Here is an 8,465-nt window from a genome sequence, read left to right on the forward strand (position 1 = left end):
CTCTACTTTTTGACCATAACCCAAAAAGAAATGGCAAAATATATATATATATTAATTGAAATTGATGGAAACGGAATTTGCTTGGCTGAGTTGACCACATTTTCATTAAAAGATCACCATTCATTGACTGGTCCAGATAGTTACCGCACGGGCTTCCCGCCAAATGAGCCCCACCTTGGTGATGGTCCTCACGATCCATTTCCTCGCCGATGTTTTGAACCCGTGCAGCTTCCTGCCATCTTCCCTCGCAGATCACCGACGTTTTTCTTTTATTATTGTATGTGCATGCTTCAGAAAACGACATCATTTTATTAACAAAATAAAAAATATTACTCAGAGCGAATCAGCACCCGATATTTGTCAGCTGAGCGTGCCGGGCCTCGTGGGGACACCGCCAAATATAAGCGTTGGGTGGTGGTGATCATAAAATTACAAAATTAAATTAAAAAAATGAAACAAACAAAATAAAAAATATTGTCGCCCACGCATTGTTGTCGGACCACTCCCACTAACTAATTACCTCATGTTAATTAATTTATTAAAACGTTTTAATTACTCAATTTGTCCGACAATTGGATGGTCCTTCTTTTAATCATGTCTCGACTACTTTAATCATTCCGTTAGTTATGTACGATTACATAATTTTACTAATTAAATGATAATCTTTTTTATTTTTATTTTTATTGTTTTATCTGTCTGAAGGTCTGGAATGGTAGATAGAGGGGAATAATCTCAAAATATAGTTATATTTTAATTTTTGCATGGTATGATAAAAAAATGCTATACGGCGCGAATAAGTTAAGATGCACACGTGTGGGAAAGAGACAGGAACAGGATGTCAAGTAGGAGGACTGCAGAAAAAATGAATTTATTTTATTTTATTTTTATTTTGGGTCGAAGTTAATAGAGAAGTGGGCGAACCAAGTCTTGAGGGCCACCAAACGGACAATGTCATTGTGTAGTACATTATTTGTGGCCGACACTGCTACAGAAAGATCTGTGTTTATCAGCCGTCAGATCAGCACGTTTTGAGATTGAGCAAAGGCATTTCTTGTGATTCATTTATTTTAGGGAAAATATACACCGTTCATCCGTTTTTTTTTATTTTTTTAAAAATATATAATTATTTTTTTTTGGTACTGAAATCCACCTAAAGTTATATTTTATTTTACTTTTTTACTTCCGTTTGTAATCTGTTAAGAAAACTAATAGAAACTTTAAAAAATGATTATTTTACCCCCAAAATAAAAATTATAATTTCACCCTAAAATGCCAAAAATAATCAAATTCAATGATGAATATCATTATTGATACGTTAATGAAGTACAAAAAAATCTTAACTATTAGAGATTATAATTCAATGAATAATAAAATTCTACTTATCTTAAATTCAATTGATGGCTTGTGAGATTGAGCTATTTTTAATACTACTGTTATAATTTAGCATTCTAATTACAAAAATATTTAAAAAAATAAACTCTACATTTGATGGTTGTGGAATTCATTTCTTTATTGACCGATTTGGCAATTTTAGGGTGAAATTATAATTTTCGTTTTGGGGGTAAAATGGTCATTTTTTATGTTTCCGTTAGTTTTCTTAACGGATTCCAAACGGAAGTGGAAAAGTGAAATAAAATGTAACTTTAGGTAGTTTCCAGCAAAAAAAAAAAGAATTGTGTATTTTTTTAAAAATTGAAAAAAACAGGTGGACGATGGATATTTTTCCTTTATTTTATTTAATTAGTAAACTTGGGGTTTGGGTAAGATAGATTTTGTACATGTTAATCCTAGTCTTGAAACGAAAACATGTGATGTATTTCATATTTTTATGTTTATTGGTTGAAAGGAATTTTCTCATAAGTGGATGGTGATTGTGACTGTTTAGAGAGAGATGAGAGAAGAGAGATGAATATGTATTATTTGATTAAATTTTTAAGAAGAAGGCATATTAAAATGTACTGGAATTGAAAATGATAAAAAATAAATAAAAGATCTATCGGCCAGAGCTCCCTGGCTAGAACCCTTTTTGTACTACTTTCGGGTGTAGTGAGGTGCAGTTGATGGCGCATTGGCTGGTGACGGCGGGTAGGCGCAAGTTGGTTCGCGGTTACAACGGTTGGAAAATAGAATTTGAAAAGCGGATCTGAAGGTTTGGAGGTTTGAAAATCATGGAGTGATGCCTACGTAACTTAATGGTCGGTGATTGATCAGAAAATTTTAGCCAGTAGCAGAATGAGTAGAAAGAGCCAGTTTTTTTTTTTTTTCTATTTTCTTTAGTTTTATTTTTGTATCTACACATCTTATTGTACTTGTTTATATGCCGTGTTGTTTTGTATGATTTTACACTGCACAAACAGTGGTTCTAGTGGTCTACATTAATGGTTTTGTTTCAATGTTCGAATCGGAATCGTATCCGTGTTTGGATCAGAATGATATGCATGTATTGAAGCTATTGAGGGCAGAGGGCTTTAATAGTGCTGCATCAAGGTTTCTATGATCTGGGATGAGGTTATGATGACCTAAGAATTGAGATAAGGGCTCATCGAGGGATTTTTTTGTTGAATATTAGGGATGAATTTTGGTTGATCTTTTGTGGGTTCTTATTTTTGTTCGTCTGTGTTCTGTTGGTATAATTGTGTTGTGTAGTATTATTGGACACTACGAATTTTCTATTTTTGATTGAAATGGGGTTTTACCTGCAGTAATGGAGGTGGATTCGTCCCATACTTTATTAGATCTTAATGTGTGAAACTATTTAGTCTCATTTCGGTTATTAAAAATTTGGTTTATAGTTGTGTACTATTGTTAGGCATTACTCTAGCTTGAGTTTTAAGTTTTATCATATGTATTATACTTAAGCTTACTAAGATAATATATTTACTCCTATGTGATATATATATATATATATATATTAACCATTACTAGTCTTTTAATAAAATGTGCACTTTTCTATCTAAAAAAAGGAAAAAAAAAAAAAAGAACTTGAATCAAGTTAGGGCTAAGGTTTGATGAAAAAGGATTTGGGTTTGAGTTAAAAAATTGTAAAATTTATAAATGAGCGGTGATATTTGACTTACTCATTTTCTCTCACCAACCACCAAAATTCTTAATTATCTCTATTAAAAATTTCAAAATAATCGTTATTTCTAAATATTACCATCTAATCTACATTTTATCCTTATTATAATTTCAATCCTCTTTTACACTCCTCCACTGTATAAAACTTAAAAAGACATAGTTTTTTTTAAAAAAATTGATAATCTTTCTTTTTATGCTTTTTTTTCTTGTTACCAGTGCATCTGTGGTTCCATGCCGTGCAGGGTTGCATTTAGAGTGCGTTTGACACATTATATTATATTATATTATATTATATTATTTTAATACATGTGTATTATATTATATTGTATTGCATTAGCATTGTATTATAACAATGATGTATAATATTTAGTGTTATATTGTATTGTACTAATTTATAATTATGTTATGTTTGGTGTTGCACCGTATTGTGTTATTTTTTGTGATTAATTTAAATTATATATTTAGAAAATAATATTTATTAGTACTTAGTACATGTAATACATTTTATTTAAAATATTTTTTTTTTTCATCATACCAATATACTCGAATAAGAGACAGTTTATAAAATTGAAAATTGAAAAACCATTGGCTAAATCAGACCAAAATAAAATCAAAGTATCACATGTGTGCCGAAATGCTCTTTCTCTTATTATTATTATTTAAAAAAAAAAAACTTGTGCTTTGCAAAAAATTGACTAAGAAAAACAAAGACCATTAAGTTTGCTTGTCTATTTTTCCTTTTCACAAAAAAAAAAAAAGAATAATGTCCAACTTCAATTTAGACATAAGAAGTCGTCTATTTGTCAACAAAATTACATCAAATACTTCAAATTTTAAAATTTTGTAGGCAAGTCGAAGATGAGACATTGTTTGTCATTTTACAAGGTAATGACATGACGTTTCCCTTATTTATGATGGAATGACTTTCATTTACATAAACAACAAAGTGTGAATAGAATGTGATGGCACATATTGTTTATATCGTTTGGACTTTTTATCGAAATGACATGTCATTTATCTTATCTATGAGCAAACAACACTACATATGTGTACCTCATCCTACAACGACAGGTCATATAATAGTTAGATTTCATGTGATTTTTAAGGAAAATAAGAGATTGTTTGTTTCTTAACAATTAAGAATAATAAGCTATTCAATTATTTATATATTTTTACATATTTGGTTTCTCCAACATTGAAAATAAGTTGTTTGCATATTTGGTAAACTCTTTAATTTGAAAATCACACTCAAATACAAATACACATTATGTTAAAAAAAAAAGTACATGTATTACAGTATTTGTGTGTATATAAGAAAATGATCCCTTGGCCTCTCCTTAGGTTTAGTCAAAATTTGGTCCAATATATAAATATCATACTTGATACATGCGGGTAATACATTTTATTTGAAATATATATTTTTTTTTCATTACACTAGTATATATGGATAGAGAGGCCATTCATAAAATTGAAAATCAAAAGACTAGCTAAATTAGACCAAAATAAAATCAAAGTAGCGAAATGCCCTATCTCTCTTTTTTTTTTAATTGTACTTTGCAAAAAATTGACCCAAAAAAAAGACAATTACATTTGCTTTTCCTATTTTTCCTTTAAAAAAAATGAATAATGTAAAATTCCACGTTAGACATGACATGTAGTATATTGTCAACGGTATTATATCAAATATTTAATATTTAAAAAATTTACGGAGTCGAAAATGACACGTCGTTTGTCATTATACTAGGAAACGACATGATGCTTCTTAATCTAAAGTCGGAACACATGTCATTCTCCTCATTTACATAAACGGAAAATCATAAATAGTATGCACTGGCACATAATATTTATGATACATCCTTTGGACTTTCCACGCAACCGATATATCATTTATCCCATCAACGTGTAAACGACATGTCATATTTGTACTTCACCCTGCAATGACAGGACATACAATATGTTGAATTCCACGTTATTTTTAAGGGAAGTAAGAGATCGTTTATTTCTTAACAATTAGATAGAATAATAAGCTATTTCAATTATATATATTTTTTACACGTTTGTTTTATCTAACACTAAAAATAAGTTATTTATATATTCTTTGTATATATATGTTGTGCTTTATATATGAACTTGATCCCTTAGCCTCTCGCTTACTCAAAACTTGGTCTAATAATATAAAAATGTAGATGATACATGTAATACATTTTATTTGAAATAGTTTTTTTTTTTGTAACATTAATATTCGTGGATAGAGAGACTGTTCATAAAATCAAAATCGAAAGACCATAAGTCAAACTAGACCAAAATAAAATCAAAGTAGACATTTGTCTCGAAATGCCCTTTCTTTCATTATTTATTTATTGTTTTTCTAAAAAAACTTGTACTTTGCAAAAAAAAATTGACAAAAAAAAGGACCATTAACATTAAGTTTGCTTTTCTATTTTTCCATTTTAAAAAAATGAATATAATAAAATTTCACTTTAGACATGACAAGTCGTTTATTTGTCAATGACATTGCATCAAATGTTTTTATTTTAAAATTTATTGGCAAATCGAGGATGACATGTTTGTTATTATGAAACAATAGAATGTTTTTGTTTCTTAATTTAGAATGACATGTCATCCTCTAGTTTACATAAACGACAAAGAATAGATAGTATGCGCTGGTGCATACAATCTACGATATGGATTTCCATAGAAATGACATGTCATTTACCTTATTGATGCTTAAATAACATGACGGATTTATATTTCACCCTCCGACAATAGGTCATAGAATATGTTGGAGTCCATGTGATTTTTTAGAAAAGTTAGAGATCGTTTGTTTCTTAGCAATTAAATAGAATAATATATAAGCTATTTCAATTATTCATATAGATGACATGACATATTTGTACTCCACCCTCCAGGACAGGTCATATAATATGTTGGAGCCCACATATTTTTTAAAAAGTAAGAGATCATTTGTTTCTTAGCAATTAAATAGAATAATATATAAGCTATTTTAATTATTCATATTTTTTTACATGTTTGTATCTCCAACACTGAAATTAAGTTATTTATATATTTGATAAAATCTTTCATTTGAAAATCAACCTCAAATATGAATTCGCATTATGTTTAAAAAAAAAATGTACATGTATTTTTGTGTTTATATATGTTGAACTTTATATGCAAAAATTATCCCTTGGCCTCTCCTCAAGCTCACTTAAAACTTGATCCAATAATATAAAAATCGCATATGATACATGTAATACATTTTATTTGAAATGTTCATTTTTTTTATTACACTAATATATGTGGATAGAAGGACTGTTTATAAAATTGAAAATCGAAAGAACATTAGTTAAACCAAACCAAATAAAATCAAAGTGGCCTGTTTGTGCCGAAATGCCCTTTCTCTTATCATTTATTTAAAAAAAAATTGTACTTTGCAAAAAATTGACCAGAAAGAGACCATTAAATTTGTTTTTCTATTTTTCTTTAAAAAATAGAATAATGTAAAATTTCACTTTAGATATCACAAACTGTCTATTTATCCACAACATTAAATCAAATATTTCAAATTTTAAAAATTTGCAGCACGTGAAAGATGGCACACTGTTTATCATTTTACTAGGAAATGGCATTACTTTTTCTATATTTACGTCGGGATGACATGTCACCCTCCTCATTTACACCAAGGACAAAGTATAAATCGTATCCAATGCAAACTATTTACAGTACATCGTTTGGACTTTCCATTGAAAGAACATGTCATTTATCTTATTGATGCTTCGACGACACATCTGATTTATACTTCACCCTGCAACGATTGATCATATTATAGGATAAAACTGTGGTGCAACTGTGGTACCGTGCCATAGTTACACCCAACCGTTGGATTCTCACTTATTCAAGTGGACCCCACTCATTTGAGTGGATCCAACAACTGGTGTAACTGTGACACGATATCACAATTACACTGTAACCTGACCCCATATTATATATTGGATTCTACGTGATTCTTAATGAAAGTAAGAGATTATTTGTTTCTTAGCAATTTTGTAAAATAAAGGCTTAGCTAGAGTTTTGAACGCCTTATGAGTGTTGGGCTAGTTATGGATTTGCTTAATATGGGCCCATAATAACCCAAGTTCGAATAACAATAGTGATTAGTGCTTATTGACAAAGTTTCTCATTCCCTTTTTTTGTGCTTAAAAAAAATATAAAATTGATGAAGTAAATAGTTGCTTAGTTACATTAATGGTTAACCCCTTTAATTGTCCCATTCCCTCTTCCTCTCCCGGCCACCCCACTTCCCACCACAATAAACGTGTGGTGTTTGCTTGAAGTAATTAATTTATATTCAAGGTAAATTTTTTTTTCAAGAAATATGTCAACTAATTAATTAAAAACAAACCTTAAACATCATTCTTAGTCATTTAATTATTTATCTATTAGAAAACGAGAATAGGCTTTTCCTAATTTAATATAAGCCTATAACAATTGAAAACGATGGGTAATAGAAATAAAAGTAAAATGAAAAGCAAAAGCAAAAGCAAAAGCTGAAAGGTAAAAAAATTAATTTGAAAACCCGGACCACGATGAGGAAGCAAGATTGGACTTCTGTCCTTTTAATTATTTCCACTAAGTAAGTAACGAAACTCTTTTCACTTTCACGATAGGAGATATCAAAATTCGAAAACACTTCCACCACACTTTCATCAACTTGCTTGTTTCATTTTGCCTCCAATTGTTATGAACACTGTATAGGACTGAGTATGAAATTAAAATATGTATGATTGATTTGTTAATTACCAATGAAAGAACGCCCATCTAAAGTTTATTTATTTATTATTTAAAATAATTAAGAAGGCAAAAGCTAATTAAAATTTTTAGCTGTTATCTCTTTTTAAAATTTGTATTCGGGTGGCAATCAAGTAAAACTTATTCAAAAACACCTAGTCAAGCCCCTAGGACCTAACCAATGCTTTAAATATGTGGCTTGTGAAAAAAGTATGATCCCCTAGACACGCTTCATTGATCTTTATGTCATGTTTGTACTTTGTTATGTTTATCAAGGTATTAAAGTATAAAAAGAAACTCTTAAAAAATTTATTATAATCCTTTATTCAATCTCACAAGGCTTTTCAAATTAATTTTTTCTATCCTCTGAATTTGAAAATTTAATCATAAATTTCTCAAAGAAATACTAGAGTCGTTAACTGCATGAATATATATGCCAATTAAGAAGAGAGTACTAACAGGAAAATTAAAAAAAAAAAAGTTTGTAGCAATAAACGTAAGTGCATTCAATTAATATTAATGTTGATAATTAAATAGAAAACATTAGCATTTAATCTCGTAACAAGCATGTCTTAGAACAAGTTAAACTCCAGGAAGGA

The sequence above is a fragment of the Citrus sinensis genome, chromosome 2, assembly GCF_022201045.2.
Source record: "Citrus sinensis cultivar Valencia sweet orange chromosome 2, DVS_A1.0, whole genome shotgun sequence".
Taxonomy (NCBI): Eukaryota; Viridiplantae; Streptophyta; class Magnoliopsida; order Sapindales; family Rutaceae; genus Citrus; species Citrus sinensis.